General features: G+C 37.0%; 1 long non-coding RNA gene across 5 annotated transcripts in view; it reads left to right on the forward strand.

The window, feature by feature from the left end:
• The first annotated feature begins 565 nt into the window (after window positions 1-565).
• The window catches only part of LOC118146923 (uncharacterized), a 47,461-nt gene continuing 30,221 nt past the window's right edge, over window positions 566-17,805 (forward strand). For all 5 annotated transcript variants that reach the window (XR_013525349.1, XR_013525350.1, XR_013525348.1 and 2 more), the window contains exons 1-2: window positions 566-671; window positions 11,648-11,702. This is a non-coding gene — a long non-coding RNA (uncharacterized LOC118146923). The remainder of the gene's footprint in view (window positions 672-11,647; window positions 11,703-17,805) is intronic.

Here is a 17,805-nt window from a genome sequence, read left to right on the forward strand (position 1 = left end):
CTCCTGACCTCAGGTGATCCATCTGCCTCAGACTCCCAAAGTCCTGGGATTATAGGCATGAGCCACCGCATGTGACCTATTTTATGTTTTTTTGAAAATGAGTTTGTGTGTAAAGATAGTGTTGTGATGACAATAAGAGAAAATATGCATAAAGAGGAAAAAAGCCTGAAAACTTTCTGGGAACTTCTGCACACCTTTCTCGCTCCTTCTCCCACCCTCCTCCATGCAGGGCTGGGGTGATGCACCCATTTGTGGTCAGTCATCTGGGATGCTTTGGTGCCACCGTTGGTTTTGAAAGAGCACAGCATGGAAAGGGAAAGCTCTGTGCTGAAATTCAGGGGATGCTCTGAAGACCACCCTCATCTCCACCTTACATTCAACTCAAACTGTCTGCCTTGTTCATATTTCATTGGCACTAATTACTAGGGGGCATAACTAGTGAGTTAGATACTGTGTTCCCAAATGTCCTCTGTACACATGCAGGCATCCTTAGAAGGATGACATAACAATCTACCATGAGCCTTCCATTAGGGCAGGAACACAGAGTTTATGGCATCAGCAACCCATTGAGAGTACAGATGAGGTGCATGAGGCAAGGAAGCCTTGCTGAGAAACAAAATTAGGGTTTCCAGCCTGAGGACTTTGCAAAGAAGGAGAAAAATGAAGTAGGGGTGAGTAGCAGGTGGATTTTTGTGTGGGGAGGCTGCCTCTGGGGGTAAGCTAGAAGGGAGAACATAGGGTTGTCAGATGCGACAGTGGTATGAGAACCCAAAGACACATTTATGTACTGAAATGTTATAGAATATTTTGATGTGTGGGGAAGCCCTGGTTTTTAAAATTCCTTTATGATGAGTCTGTTAAAGGAGGCGTCAATGTTCCGCTCAGCTTTTCTAAACTTTAGACAGGTTCTTCATTGACTCTAAGATCCTAGCCTTCCTTTTTTTTTTTTTTAAATGGAGCCTTGCTGAGTCACCCAACCTGGAGTGCAATGGCACGATATTGGTTCACTGCAACCTCCACCTCCCGGGTTCAAACGAGTCTCCCGAGTAGCTGGGATTATAGGCACCCGCCACCACACCCAGCTAATTTTTGTATTTTTAGTAGAGATGGGGTTTCACCATGTTGGCTAGGCTGGTCTCGAACTCCTGACCTTGTGATCTGCCCACCTCAGCCTCTCAAAGTGCTGGGATTACAGATGTGAGCCACCGCACCTGGCCTGAATATTAATTTCAGGAGATTGACATTGACTGTTGAGTTCCTTTGTTTCTACAAACATGATGTTACTTCACATGCAATTTTATTTGATGCTACACAACAAATATATCAATTGTCACTTTCTTTTCTTTTCCTTTTTTTCCAGCTTTATTTTGGTATAACTGACAAACATTGCGCATGTTTACAGTGTACTATGCGATGAGGCTTTGACACATGCAGACATTGTGAGAGGATTACCGTGATCAAGCCAATGTAGACTTCACAGTTATCATTTTTTTGCAAAATTTTACAAAATTATTGCAATCTTTGCTTTGACAGTCCAATGAAAATGCTGGCCCTTCTTTCTTACATACTGTCTTGGACATCGAAAAGTGCTAAACTTACCAGCTGCCTTGAGTTTGCCATGGGCCTTCCATGGAAGCAAGTCCTGAGGAGGAAATGGGCTTCTGTGGGAGTCTGCTAAAACCCACAAACCTCATTCCTTCATTAAAACAAAGCCAAACAAAATTCACACAAATGCATTTTTAACCTGTGTTTGCAAAACAGTGAATTTCATTCCTCACTCTGCCTAATTTATTTCCCATAGTGATTCGCCTCAGGCCCCTAGTCCTTGCTCACTCTAATAAATCCAGTGGCTAAAGATGAACCTTAGTGCTTTTTATGACTTAGTAACAAAATGCTAACTATGATTCTTCTGTAGAGGCCCTGTTTTATAGGGAAATGAGACAACTAAACAAAGCCCTGAACACTTTCCCTAAGAAACTTTGTGACTTAGTGAAAGTACCATCCCAAAAACCTTTTAGGTTAGCAATAATTAGACAGCAACTAAGTGACCCCACCATGATAGGTCCTTTGCATAATAATCTAATGCCTGAGACACTCATAGGAGTGATTTATTGTTATCTCTGCTTTGCAGATAAGGAAGGGGAGAGGTTACCCATCATACTCCAGATTTCACAAGTAAAAAAGTTGGCAGATCTCTATTTCAAAATTCATTTCGGGTGGCTTCAGAATATGTGAATTTTCTATGCCTTGTGCTATATTCTTACCTGTAAAATTGACAGAATGATAATTGATATGTAACTTACATTCCAAGCTTGGAATTCTCAGAGACGTAGTCTTGAAAGAGAGTGTCTTGGGCCCAGAGAAGTGTGCAGAATCTAGACCTTTCAAGGAAAGCAGTAGAAAAAGTTCTCTTTTTTGAGACTCTTAAAACCTTTTACCCCACTGGCTCACTCAAGTGCATCTCAGCAGTACAGATCACTTGGTCTGACTAGAGGACAGCTCTCTGCCTTTCCAGTAAGCAGATTCAGACTTTGTCTCCATGTGTCCATGCATTTGTTTTCTAAACCCATAGAAGTGATATTTACTGTCAATCTGTTCTTGAAATGCATCTAGGGCATAGCAAAGGAAACGATCCATGATGTCAGGTGTATTCCTGGCCCTTCCTGCTTTTCTTTTCTTTGACCTTCCATAAACAAGCAACTTCATTTATCTAAGCCTTCACTTAACTTCTTCAAGAGTGGTGATAGTAACACTCATCTTACGGAGATTTTCTAATAATTAGATAGAGTAAAATCTCAGAGATCCTTGAGTTCTCCAGGCTGAATGCATTATACAAAAGTAATTACTTGGTGTGAACAGCTAGGAGGCATTTTATTCTAGTCAGGGGGTATCTCTGGTATTTATTTTGGACAAATAAAGCAAACTTAAAGGAAACTCAGCCATCACTTTGTTTAATGCTCTTATTTTACAGATGAAGAACAGTCACAATTATGTGATATTATGAAACTGAGGTCAGTTAGGCTGTCTTTCTCAAAATCCTCATAATAAATGCTCTGTGCATGTAGACATACATACAGTCTACGAAGGCAAACAGTATCTAACTTTCTTGAGGTAATACCTACTCTTTTGTTTTATAATAAGGTTGTGTCTATTTTCCCAAAGAAATGCTAGGAAGATATTAATTTTAATTCTTTTTAATGTCTCTAACTTAAAAATGTATATATTATAGAGATATAAAATCATTATAACTTTTTCATATGAGTACTGATAAGATCAACCAAGACTTTAATGGGACTTAACTCCAGACATTTGGATTACCCCCGACACTGTTTGTGGTGGGATAAAGCTTTGCGCAATGACACATTCTGCCTGCAGTGTTGGCTCCATCTGCTTTTAAAGTTCCACTTAAACTCAAATATGCATAAATTATATACATATATGTAAATTAAGAATTATGCTCATAAGTTTTAATTGCCCATTTTATACTTATTATCTATGCATCATTGGCTCCCTTGCACCAGTTTAGGTCTTATTTTCCTAAGTATAAAATAAACCTACTTGGTCAAGACACTGGCGTGTGTGTGTGTATCATCCTTTGTCTGTAGCATTACCCTTCATACAAAGTAGGGTCTTAATTAATATGTGTTGTTTGATGATTGATTTGTTTTTCTTTAAATATACTTAACTCATTAATCAACTTGTATAGTAATATTTAATGAATATCACTTTTATGCAAGTATCCAAAAAAAAAAAAGAATCATATATCCTGATCTTCAAGACTATAATATTTAGCTGAAGAGCTAAGAATCACTTACAAATAGGTAAGTGACAAAAGACAACACGTATGACTCCAATAGAAAGATGTAGCCTCCTGTGGGTAAAGAATTCTTAGGGGAGATGGGATTTTCAGAGTGAAAAAGGTCTCATAACTGCTAGAACTTCAGTTACTTTACACTGTTTGCCATAGTGACATAAAATTTGTCAACAGTGTTTTTTCACATTTTTGTTTTGATTGAAAATTACTATCATATGATTCCTTCTAGTGAAGGAATGGGAGGAGAAGTACCTCTCCCATGAGTTTTTCCAAAGACCTTTATGGTTTCCTCTTGCAGTGGCGAGATGGGTTTTCTTGAAATTCTTTGGCAGTTGGCAAGAAACCGGAAATTGGGATTGTTCTACCTCAAAGACTGATCTGCTCACATCTCCTTTTCTCTGTGGCATCTTTCTCTTATTAGAGTCTTGGAACACAATTTTGCTTTTGCTTTTGGGTATCCTCATGCAGTCTGTTAGATAGGTATTAAAGTTGACAGTGATGCTTCTTGTCCATGTGTATGAAATAACTAAAAGTTTGGAGAGAACAAACTGCCACCACCACAAAAAAACGAAATAAACTTTGGGTCTAAAGTATTTTTACTTCTTCCCCCCACCATCAATTTTTGAGAAGCAGTTATAACTAATTATTTTTCTTTAAAAATAGATTTATGCCCACCAGGGGGGCCATTTTCCTACAAAAAGACCAGAGTAAATAATAAAAGCTTACCTGTTAAGTCTCCCAGCCTGATGTGGAGCATAATTAACAGAGAAACTAAGCAAATTGTTGTGGGATGTTTTGCAGAACAGATGCTGTTATTCCATCCTCTGTCTAAGATGGCTTTTCCTTTTTTCTTAGTTTAAAGAGATTCTAAGTCCCGGTAATAGTTAAGTTCAGAGAAATACTCTGAGTGACACACCAAATATTTTTATAAACTGTTAACGCCGGTTCAGATTAATGAACTTATCCCTGTGTGGGATGCACACAGTGGTGGATTAAACCTGCATTTAAACTAGGGTATTTTTTTTTAGGTGTATAGAGTTTAGAGAGAAATTCCTGCTTAACATATTAGGTGTTGTTGAAATTGTTTAGTATAATATTTGTCCTGGCACTAACTTTCTTTTTGCATTTGTGAGATGTCTGGAGGAAATTTCAGATGCTCAAGGAGAGCCAATGTATTAGTCTGTTTTGTTATGTTCAATGTAGGAAAGTGGTAGACTCTTTAATCCTCCATTAGCCAGATTCTAGAGAGCAAGGCATGAATGATAGCAATTTAGTTATCATGTTCTATTTCCAGCAGAATTGTTTGTAGTTTAGCTCAAAATATCCATCTTCTTAATTTCAACTGGTTTTGCCAGTTGCCAGTTAAACCAGATTGCAAGTGAAAATGAATATCATCAACACACTTAAATATTTCTGTGCATGGTACAAAGCAGACTGTAGATGATTATAGACTACTGGAAAATGTGTTTCCACAGAAACTTTCTTCTAAATTGCTAGGAGTGTGTTAGACTTTAAGATTACTCATAGACATGTGCTCAAAAATTTGGTAAACTTCAAAAAATTTTTATTTTACTTTAAAAGTATGTGAAAAAGAAAGCAATATTCTCTAAGGCAATGAATCATCTATTCTCCTCCAGTTTAAAGATGCTACATGGGACATTTACATTATACACAAAGATTACTTCAAATAGCTGTGTGTGATCATTTTAAACAAGGCAAATCACTAAACGTTCGCCATGACATTGCTGATCACCTGTTCCTTTTAAAATTTCTATAAATTTATGGAATATATGTGTAATTTTGTTACATGCATAGATTGTTAAGGGCTTTTAGTGTATCCATCACCCAAATAACATACATTGTACCCCCAAACCTCTCATTATCCATCCCCCTCAATCCCCTTTCCCTTCTAAGTCTTCATTGTCTATCATTTGACCCTCTACATCTTTGTGTACTCATTATTTAGGTCCCACTTATAACTAAGAACATATGGTATTTGTCTTTCTCTATCTGACTTGCTTCACTTAAGATAATGGTCTCTAATTCCATCCTTTGTGCTGCAAAAGACATGATTTCATTCCTTTTATGGCTTAGTATCCCATTGTGTATATATGCCACATTTTCTTTATCCAGTCATTTGTTGATAAACACTTAGGTTGATTCTAAATCTTTGCTATTGTGAATAGTGCTGCAATAAACATATAGGCACAGGCATCTTTTTGATACAATGATTTCTTTTCCTATGGGCAGACACCCAATAATGGGATTGCTGGATAGAATGGTAGTTCTATTTTTAGTTCTCTGAGAAATCACCACACTGTTTTCCATAGAGGTGGTACTAATTTACATTCCAGAAACAGTGTATAAGAGTTCCCTTTTCTCCATAAACTCACCAGTATTTCTTATAATTTATCTTTTCGATAATAGCCATTCTGACTGGTGTAACATGATATTGTGGTTTTACTTTGCACTTCTCTAATAATTAGCGATGTTGAGCATTTTTCATATGTCTGTTGGCCATTTGTATGTCTTCTTTGGAGAAATGTCTATTAATGTCTTTTGCCCTCTTTTTAATGGGATTATTTCTTTGTCTGATTTTTTTGTTGTTTGAGCTTCTTGTAATTTCTAGATATGAATCTTCTCTAAGATGAATAGTTCATGAATATTTTCTCTCATTCTGTAGATTGTTCACTCTATTGATTATTTCTTTTGATGTGAAGAAGCTTTTTAGTTAAGTCTCATTTGTCTATTTTTGTTTTTATTGCTGGTGCTTTGGGGGTCTTAGTCATGAATTCTTTGCCTAGATCTATATCCAGAAGAGTTTTTCCTAGGTTTTCTTCTGGTATTTTTTATATAGTTTTAGTCTTTACATCTTTGATTTATCTTAAGTTGATTTTTGTATACAGTGAAAGATAGGGGTTCAGTGTCATTTTCTGCATATGATAATCCAATTTTCCCAGAACAATTTATTGAAAAGGTTGTCGTTTCTCTCATCTAAGTTCATGTCTATTTTATCAAAGATCAGTTGACTGTAAAAATGTGGCTTTATTTCTGGGTTGTCTATTTCATTCCATTAATCTATGTGTCTATTTTTATACCAATACCATACTGTCTTGGTTACCATTGATGTGTAGCATAATTTGAAATCAGGTAATGTGATGCCTTCAGCTTTGTTCTATTGCTTAGGATCGATTTAGCTATTCAGGTTGTTTTCTGGTTCCATATGAATTTGTAATTGTTTTTCTAATTCTGTGAAAAATGATGTTGGTATTTTGATAGTGATTGCATTAACTCTGTACATCGCCTTGAGCAGTATCATCATTTTGATGATATCAGTATTCATTCTTCCAGTTCATGAGCATGAGATGTTTTTCCATTTGTTTGCATTACCGATGACTTCTTTCATCAGCATTTTGTATTTTTCCTTGTAGAAATATTTTACCTTATTGGTTAAATATATACCTAGATATTTCATTATTTTTTTGTAGCTATCGTAAATGGGATTGTCTTCTTAATTTGGTTTTCACTTAGATTGTAATTAGTATATAGAATCAATACTGATTTTTATACACAGATTTTGCATCCTGCTGTATTCATTGATCAAGTCTAGAGATTTTTGGTGGAGTCTTTAGTTTTTCTAGATACAAGATTACATCATCAGTGAACAGGAATAATTTGACTTCCTCGTTTCCATTTGGATGCCTTTAATTTTTTTTCTGTGCCTGGTTGCTCTGGCTAGGATTTCTAGTACTATGTTGAATAGAAGTAGTGAAAGTTATTGCCTCTTCTTGGTTTTCTTAAGCAATTGCTTAAGAAATAGTTTATCTCTTCTTTTTTCATCTGGATGGTAGTTGTAGCCAAATATACCACTCTACTTCTACTCGCTCTTTCCTAATGAACTCCGAATTATCTTCTGATAATGTACTTCTTTTTTAGCAATATTCAAGACTTGTAAATTTCAGAGTAAAATCAGACTACTTAGTCCAAAAATGGCCTTCCTATACTACCAGCCCCTCTCAAAATGCCCAGTCTTAAAAAACATGCTGCATCCCTTTCTCTGCTAATAAATTCACATGCTAGTACATATTCAAAATGCTTTTCTTCTCACTCACCCCAACCTTGTCTTTTGGCTTATCCTATTTTATTTTAAGAATGCCCTTTCCTTTCACATTTCTATATGCTAATGCTTTATCATTCAGCGTCCATGTGCTATGATTTAGACATTTGTCCTCTTCAAACTTCATGTTCCAATTTGATCCCCAAGGTGGCAATGTTGGAAGGTGGGGCCTGGTGGGAAGTGTTTGGGTCAGGTGGGTGAATTCATTATGAGTAGATAAATGCACTCTGTCAAGGGTGAGGGAGTTCTTGCTTTATTTGTTACTTGACAGCCGGTTGTTAAAAAGATCCTGACAGCCCCCTCTTCTGCTTCCTCTGTCCCCATGAGATCCCACCCATCTCTCAACACATAATATCTTGGCACACACGGGCTCCCTTCTGCTTTTTGAGATGAGGCCCTTACCAGATGCAGGTACCCAGTCTTGAACTTTCCAGTCACCAGAATCGTGAGTTAAATAAGCTTAGTTTCCTTATAAACTACTCAGTCTCAGGCATTATGTTATAGCAACTCTAAATGGACTAAGATACCACATAAGTACTGCCTCTTCCCCAAAGCCTTCTGAGATACTCCCCTTGCTCCCCACTTATACACACACCTCAGATTAGCCTTGAGATTGTATTTCTCCAGGAATGACAGTCACAGTATTTAACCTCTGCATGCACGGTCATCCATGGATCAGAACCTAGCTGGCTGAATGTACTGGTTGAATGGCCAGCCTGCAGTCCTGCAAATCTCTCAACTGCTTTTCCTCATGTTCTTCAGGAAGAGTTATCAGTCATCTTCCTAGCTAAAAGGTCACTACTCTGTGGTCCTATAGCACCTGCATGTGCCTCTGTCACGCACTAATCACCCTGTGCTAGAATCACACTGTCCTATTGTCTCCATGCTCTGCCAGGTAGAACACCTGGCATACCTAGATACTCAGTAAAAGCTTGTTGCCAAACTGATTAACATTTTTAAAAAAATGAATTGAGGCCAAACACCAGTCTTAATATGTCCCAATCACTCTTCCTAGTAATTGCATTTATAAAGTGCTCAGAAAATATTTGTTGTATTAAATTTGAGCTCTTGATCTCTAATAATATCTTAATAATAATGATGATGATACTGCCAAACAATGACATATCAGTCACTGTGTGCCAGTCACTGAATTAAGTGCTATATAGGTACTTATTTAATCCACGTCTACTTTAGTGAGGTGGTTCTCTTATTTTTCCTGATTTATAGAAGAAAACAGAAGCACAGAGAGATTAAATAAACTTTCTAGAATCCTGCACCTCATCAGTGGAATGGCCAGGCTTCTAACCTAGTAAGTCTAACTCCAAATTCACTACTTTTTTGCTCCGAATTAATTTCAATGAAAGCACTTTTTGATCTGATGAAACCATTGTATATATTTATTGTTTTCTTTTCCCAACCAGCCACCCTTTCCATTAACTAATATTCTGGCACTGTTCACAGTGACTTGTAGAATACTTTCAATCAAAAGCATGTAAATAACTATCTTACCACCAACATTCATCCTTGAAATCTTCTTGCTAAGACATGCAACTGTTGCCTCTACCCTTAAACTATTTATTTCCTGCCTCTATTTTTTCATTTGCTTTGCCTTGGTTTTCTAGCTGAGGACAACTTGTAAAAGTCTGTTCCCCCTTCACCCTGCCTTCAGCACTCAGCTTCTCAGTAACTCATTCATTCCCTGGGCATTGGCTACCACTAATACCACAGTGCTTTCAGTATGTTTTCTTCTCATCTTAATTTCTCACCCACATTTCAGTCCCAAGTCTCTAAAATAGATATTGGCTTTTCTTTGGCAATTAAATAAAAATTACCCTGAAGATTATTATTCTTATCTTAATTTATATTCTCAAATATTTATCTCTTAATTATATTAGTAGCATTACTTGACTAATCTTTTGAACTAATTATCATTGAAATATGTTTAATGAGATACGTTTAGCATATTGTAATGATAATTTCTTTTTTACTTAAAAAACAAAATACATACATACATGTGTATCTTAAATCCATCCATCTAGGTCTTAAATCTATTTCTCTCTCCATTTTTTGAATTTATCTTCTTATCCCTCTTTCCTCAATCCTTTTACAGTAAACCTGATCCTTATTACCTTGTGCTATGGTTTGAATGTATCCCCCCAAAAACATGCATTGAATATTTAATGCCCAATGCAACAGTGTCGGGAGCTGGGGCCTAATGGGAGGAAGGCACGAATGAATTAATGGTATTATCAGGGACAGTGGGTTTGTTATTGCAGTAATTGATACATTATAAAAGAGAGAGTTTGGTCCTTTTCTCTGTCTTGTTCTCTTTTGTCTCTCTACCATGAGATAACACAGCAAGAAAATCCTTCCTAGACACTAGTTTCCTGATCCTGGGCTTCTCAGACTCCAGAACCATTAGCAAATAAATTTTGGCTCATTGCAATTTACAGCAGCACAAGTAGACTGAGAAAGCTTGCAAATGGATGGTGACGATAGTTTCTCATATGGCCTCTCCCTGCATCTTCCCTCTGTTCCAATTATCAGTCGTACATTGAAGTAATTATACTAAAACCTTCTTCATAAGGATCATTTCTAGGTGATAGCATTATAAGTGATTTCAGTTCCTGTATTTATTATTTTCTATATTTTAAAAATTTTCTGCAGTGAACGTACTTTCTTAAAAACAATTATTTTAATTATATTTTTTTCACAAGAAAAAGCACAATAGCAGCTACGTTTTAAGATACTCTAAGGGACTTTTTTTAAAAAATAAAATCTAAATAGGCATTATTAGGACCCTTCCCAGCCACTCAGTTAGATATGCTGATCAGCATAGACTCTTGCTCAACCTCTATGACCAAGGAGCTGTTCACCAAGATACAGGATTGCTCAGAGCTGCCCTTAATAATTTATATGTTCATCTCCTTCCCTTGTTAGTATGGGAATTCTAAGACTGGCTCATTCATTCCACAAATGTTTATGAGATGCATCTTAATGATCAAATACTTGAAATTGAATGACTGAGTGGTGATCAAAGCATGTCCGTCTGCATTTTCATGTTGCTTACAGACTTTTCATCTTTACATCTCTCAGCCCCTAGTGTAGTGTTAAGCACCCAGGAGAGCTCTCAAATAACCACTCTTGATTTAGGATTTCTGTCAGTCTACTGTATTAGATTGTCAAAATTATAATATTAATAGAATTATGTAAACCTCACTGTCTCTAATCAGGTAAGGGAAATATTTTAGACATTAAGCATTTTTAATTTCAGAAAAATTTTTTTTCAACTTTTATGTTAGATTTGGAGGTACATGTGCAGGTTTGTTACATGGTCTAGAAAATATTTTTAATCTTAACAACATATATCCCAGTTATATATCAATGAAAAAGTAACCTTCCTTCCCACACCCCTGCCACATAACCAATTTTGAAACCAAATAATATGCTAGGTATCCAAAATAACATCAGAAATAAACAATAATTTATCCTCAGTGGTTGGTGCCTCATCTCAATATGTAGAGTCCCTTATAACTGCACTCCTGTATTACAGGTATTATAATATACTATCTATAGTTCTGCTTTCTTTAATACCTCCTTTCTCAGGTTCTGAACACGTGTTTGTAGCTTATCCCTGTGGTAAATATTTTACATGTATCACTTGTTAATTTCTTACAATAAGGACATGAAGTAATTTTATTATCCTTATATTGCAGATGAAACTCTGAGGCTTTCAGAGACAGGAGGTGCTGTGCCAAGGCCACACCATTGGTAAGTGAAATTGACACTGAAGGCTGAGATCTCAATGGCCAAGTCCTTGCCAATGCCCATGTCTCAGTTCACATGGTGGTGTCATGTCTCCTTGTAGCTTAGTGAATCACTGGCCTGGTTGCATCCTGAAAAACCTGGTTTATATCCGGTCTGTCCAGATACGGGTGTGTACAGAGTGTGCCTGTTTTCAGAGTATGCCTGGAATCAGCCCCAGGTCATGGTAAAATAACCAAGGAAGTAACCCCTTTATCAAGTCCGTGGAAGCCAGCCCAATGGCCCCAATCTCCTTTCAAACTTCTCCCTGCTATTGGGATGGTTGTCATTAGTAACCCGTGTTTCTCTATGCATGTTTCTGCATTGCTATTCTCATCCAGCCTCCTTAAATAATAGGGCTGAATCTCTCTTGTGGATTACTCTCTTTTCTAAATCTTATTCTCATGTAGAGGGCCCAGAATGTGCTAGGAATGAGGAAGTTTGGGTTTTTGTAATTAAGGTAATTTGGGGAGGAGGGAGGTTGATTTCAGTTTTACATGCTGAGTTCTCAAGGTAGAACTAGGTTACTCCAGTAAGAAATCTTTTCCTTCTTTTTGGGGTTTTTCTTTTTTAAAGTTGCTATCATGACATCCAATGTCGCTGCATGATACTAATGTAAAGTGTCAGATTCAATCAAATAATGGTGTCTGTCTAATTGTTTTGCAAATGAACAACCCAAGTCACTTACATTCAATGTAGCTTGACTTTATAAAGATTTAAATAGAAAAGGTGATTCTCTAGAAGAGTGATCTTTGCAAGATTCCTGAGCTACTTGTGCAATGTGGAAAGCTCCTAGCTATTCATCAGCTTGGCTTATTTGACCCAAATGAGGTGAATGGAAAAGATATAAATTCTTAGTATGTGACACCCTCACCTGCCACCTGTCACCTGTCACCTCCAGGTCAGAATCCTGAACTTCTCTTAACATAAACTGAAAAGGAAGTTGAAAACCCTTTACCTACTGCGAAGTGTTATTTTGTTTAAAGCTTCACAACTACAGTGCTGATGGGGGTGTTCACCATGCCTGGCAGCTGCCTTTGATTTACCTGGGAACCCTGAAATGAAAATCACAGCCAGCCATCACCTGAAAATTATTGGGGTGGAGTGCTGGGAGAAATTCTTTGAATTTATGATTTATTTGCTCTTCTGGTCACAGGTAGTATTTCATATCCCACTCTAGACTAACATACTCAGCTGTGTGTATGGACATGGCCATATCAATTGTTAAAATATTAAAATACTTCTATGCCAGCTGATAAATAATCACTGCATTTTTAGCCTCCTAAGTAACTCCCTTCCAGTCAAAGACCTTCCTGAAAGATCCCAGGAGATTCTCACAATCCAGCAAATAAGAGAAATAACCCTGACAATGGTTAACCAACTCTTCCTTGGTTACTTTACCATGACCTGGGGCTGATTCCAGGAATACTCTGAAACCCTGACAAGGGTTATTTCTCTTATTTGCTGGATTGTGAGAAGCAAGATTCTTCTGGAACGCTGTACCAATACTCAGGCTTCTGCCATTCTGTTATTAAATATTTAAAACATTGCCCTGAAATGAGGAATGAAGAACTTGAGTGGACTAGCTTTTACACAGGATCTATTGTAAAAATACTCTTTTGTTGGTTGCTTTGAATCTTTTAAAAAAACTGCCGTGGACGATATTATCTATTATGGGTTTATTGTCTCTCATTTTGGGATTCATGCAATACATTTTTTAATTTCTTCAAGAGTGTCTTACTCTGGGAACGTGATTTTCCTCCCAAGAGAAACAAAAACTAAAAGACGTTGTGTCTTTTAATCAGGCAGGAGGAATACGTTGCAATGTAGTTGTCTTTTTAGTTTGTCTTTCTGGAATTCTAGTACTAAAAGTAATACCTAGTTGAACAATAAAATTACGCAAGCTAATTGATGTGTCCATCTTTCCTGTTAAATGACTGATTTGCTAATTTTAAAATTTTATTCTCTTTAATGTGATTTAATGTTATAAGTTGCACTAAAAAGAATTGGGGATATGGGGACAGGTTTTTAAAAAATCATACCTAATTGGAACATGCTGTGTGCTTGGCTGTGCTAAGTGCCTTGGGTATCAAGAGCTGCAGGGATGCCCCAGTGCTTCACTGTGTTCTCCTGAACAACTTCCATGCCTTTGCAGTTATTTCTCTGAAGTCGGAACTGAGATCTCTTATTATTAAAATAAAAACAGGGCCGGGCATGGTGGCTCAAGCCTGTAATCCCAGCACGTTGGGAGGTCAAGGCAGGTGGATCACGAGGTCAAGAGATCGAGACCATCCTGGTCAACATGGTGAAACCCCATCTCTACTAAAAATACAAAAAATTAGCTGGGCATGGTGGTGCATGCCTGTAATCCCAGCTACTCAGGAGGCTGAGGCAGGAGAATTGCCTGAACCCAGGAGGCAGAGGTTGTGGTGAGCCGAGATCACGCCATTGCACTCCAGCCTGGGTAACAAGAGCAAAACTCCGTCTCAAAAAAATAAAAATAAATAAAAACAGGTTTGAATAAATATTAAAAATCCATTTGATTGTCCGTGTTTCCTACTCAGGAATCTTCTGCTAAGGTTTGCAAACCTTTAAAGTTGACCTGGTTAGATACGAGGAAAGGAAATCTGAAAATATTCATTATAATGTTATTCATATTTTACATTTTGCCTTGTGTGATATTTACTTAGCTCATGGACAGTTGTGATCTTCCCAACTGCTTCTTTTTCGTAGCTTCCTTGTAGCCATTCACATGAATGTGTTTATTTTGTAGAATTGGTAAAGGCAGAAAGAAGTTAAATTCAAAACATTTTGTGAAATAAATTAACTAGAAAAAGAAAAAGGGGGTTGGAAGTTAAATGTTGAGAAGACTGCTTGGGGTGTATGCCAGTTTTCAATTGTCTGTGCATTTCATTTTCAAGAACATTCTCTTTTACCCTATATACCTTGGATGATAGGCCAAAATAAATAAAAAACCTCTTTAATGCATTCTATGTACTTTCAGTAGTCTGTGCATTCCATAAATTTTGAGTCATTATGCTTTCATCTTTGTGCGTCTTATTCAAGATTTTATACATAATATGTGCTCAGTGATTGTTTACTCAATTTTATGTATTATGTGCTTAGCACACTGGAGAATAATTAGGTCCCTTTGACTTACAATTTCGGTGTGTTTTAAATCTCTCATTTAAAGTTCTGCCATTCTGCCAATCAAAATAGTAATCATTATCATCCATCTGTTCTACCTTTACAGTTTACCCAATCAATCAATAATATATTACTGTGTGCCAAACACATTTCCAAAAAAATGCATATCTAAATAAATCATTTTCCCAATAAATTTTACTTACTTTACACATTTAATGTAGGTAAGTAAATACTTTTCTAGATAATGGACTAAATTAAAATAAAATTTTGAAAAAGGTCTGCAGGAACAGAAAGGAAGCTTCATCAACTCTGTACTAGGAAATTCAGGAAAATCTTCACAGAGGGGTTGATAATTGTGCTGTAATTGATGAATTCAGGTGACAAATATTAATATGAGTTTCCTGGTGAAAGGAAGCAGAATGGGCAATGACATTCCAGATTATTGAACTCCCTTGTTCAATAATTGCTTGTTTAAGAAGGAGATGTTCATGTTGGATAGGAAGGAGATACGGTAGATCAACTCGGAGAGGTATGGGAGATGCTGTTGTGATAGACCTTTCATACCATCCTATGAACTTTGGAGCTTTAGTCTATAGGTAAAGGACAACTAACAGAGATAGTTGGCCATGGACTTAAATTTCAGCTATCAGCTTGTGTTAATACTCACAGACCAATGCAAAGGGGGCAGCATCTCACTTAGATTTTTCTTTGCAGCTTACCTAACTCATAGGCTCCTGTGTTGTGATATTATGCAGAAGCCTTGCTACAAAAATGTGAGAACTTATAGTTTAAAAGATGGAAGTAACATGCTCTTCAATTGATATGTATTACTAAAAGAATTTCTTTTTAAACAACTTGAAATATTCATGACTAAATGTTGAAACGACATGCTACCATTTATTTTAAAAATATGGTATTCATTTCTTTATCATTTTAGATTATAATGGAAACCTTGACTTCTATACACTATGCTGCAAATTCAACTTGTACCTAAAAAGTATTCATGCTTGGCTTATGTGACATCTGTTGAGAAATTTAAATTACCCATTGACAGAGATCATTCAGATAGGAAAAGCTAAAGCTACGTAGAAAAAATTGAAAGGAAGTGAATTGGGCAGCTGCAGGAGAGAAATGATAAATCATCCATTTATGTCAAAGGAAAGTGCCTGCTTCTGTATTGTTAGTATGTCATGTAGTTCAGATCTGAAATACAAAGCTAATAATTTTTTCTTATATATAGCATCTGTCCATGAAGGGCTCAAACAGCATTTATATAATGGTTTCTCACAATATTTCAGTGGAATAAGGGATAGCCTATGATTGTAATTTATAGATGAAGAGATGGCAGTGATTGCTAGCAGAGTACTAGAGATGTTGTGGCATCACTTGTTAGGGATTTGGTGCAACAAGCAGGCAAACCAGAGGACAAGTCTGCTGTAGGTGGCTGAATTGTGGAAGGCAATGGACTATGTGAAGATAGCTCCAGAGGTGTCATCAGAAATGGGGATTGCATAACGCAAGATGGCCTGCATTCCTGCACTATTTGAAATAAAGAAATATAGAAGAAGTAAATGATCTTCCCCAAACTGAAAAAAGTCTCTACTTTTTCTAGCCTGATTCTTTATCCCCTGGGCTCAAAGGTGTTCTTTTTTTTCCATTACTTGATGTAGTTGCAATAGAGAATATTTTTATTTTGTTTTGTAATAAGAGAATAATGCCAATTTTAAGTAAAATGTAAATTTGTTAGCACAATATAATTGTTGCATTTATTTACGTAAAAAAATGAAGGAAGTTGGGAGACTGTCTTATAATTTGCTTGTATTTGGTAGGAATCAATGAAAGGCTTAGGAAAAAAAGGTAGCATTTTAAGTGATTTCTCCAAAAGACAGACAGGCAGAGAATTATTCTAGGGATAGGGTATTTGCATGAACAAAGCAATTAGCAGTAGCTTTACTGTTAAATAGATTAATAGGTAACTAATTTTAACTGCTTGAGAATTACTTTATTTTCTCTTGGTTCCTTACATCTATATATGTGTAATGATAAAAAGGGGTGCCTCATTATGTTAATTATTTGCATGTATTCAATAACGATCTGTTTCAGGCACTCTGCTGAATTCCGTACATGTATCACCTCGTATAAACGTTAATTTTCCTCCCAGTAACTCATGGATACCACAATTGTATTCACTGTATGTAGGAAAAACAAAACACAAAATACAGAGTTTAGTAAAGTTAACTTTAGACCACACTCCCACTGAGCGGTAGATTCTGAATTAGTGTTCTGTGTAGCTTGGCTCCATAGTGTATGAGTTTAGCCACAGCTCCATGATTCTTCTGGGCCCAACCTGGCCTCTTTGGTATTGGGCAGAGCAGAGAAGAGAAGGTCTTGCTTCCTTCCATAAGACAAGGGGTATTTGCTCTGGTTGTAGCAGTGGCTAGAAAAATGGCTGAGGGGCCATGCCTAGGAAGCACTGAGCACTCTCTGGGTGGCTGCTGCCTTAGTCTTTTGTGGGTGACAGCATCCCAGCATGATTCACAACCAGGAAAAAGTCCAGAAAGATGGAGGTTATGGCTGTGTGGCAAGTTGTGCTGACAAGCAGAGTCGAGAGAATTAGCGATTCCTCCATGTGGTTCCAGGGGACATGCAGGGATAGGAGCAGCTGGGACTCCAGACACGATACGGCAGAAGCTCGGCCAGAAGAGCCTCCTGTTGTTGCTGTTGCCAATTTTGGGTTGTTTACATCCCTTTCTCATCACCTGAGAAGTGTTGAGGGAAGTCTCAGAGGACCGAATTGGTTCCATAGGAGATGGGGTGCCAGTGGAGGATTTTAAGCCATCTGCTGACATTTCTGGCTGTGTGCTAATTTGGCCAATGTAAAGGACAGATGAGAGAGGACATATCGTTTGGGGAGGAATCTATT

This window comes from Callithrix jacchus, chromosome 13 (genome assembly GCF_049354715.1).
Source record: "Callithrix jacchus isolate 240 chromosome 13, calJac240_pri, whole genome shotgun sequence".
Lineage (NCBI taxonomy): Eukaryota > Metazoa > Chordata > Mammalia > Primates > Cebidae > Callithrix > Callithrix jacchus.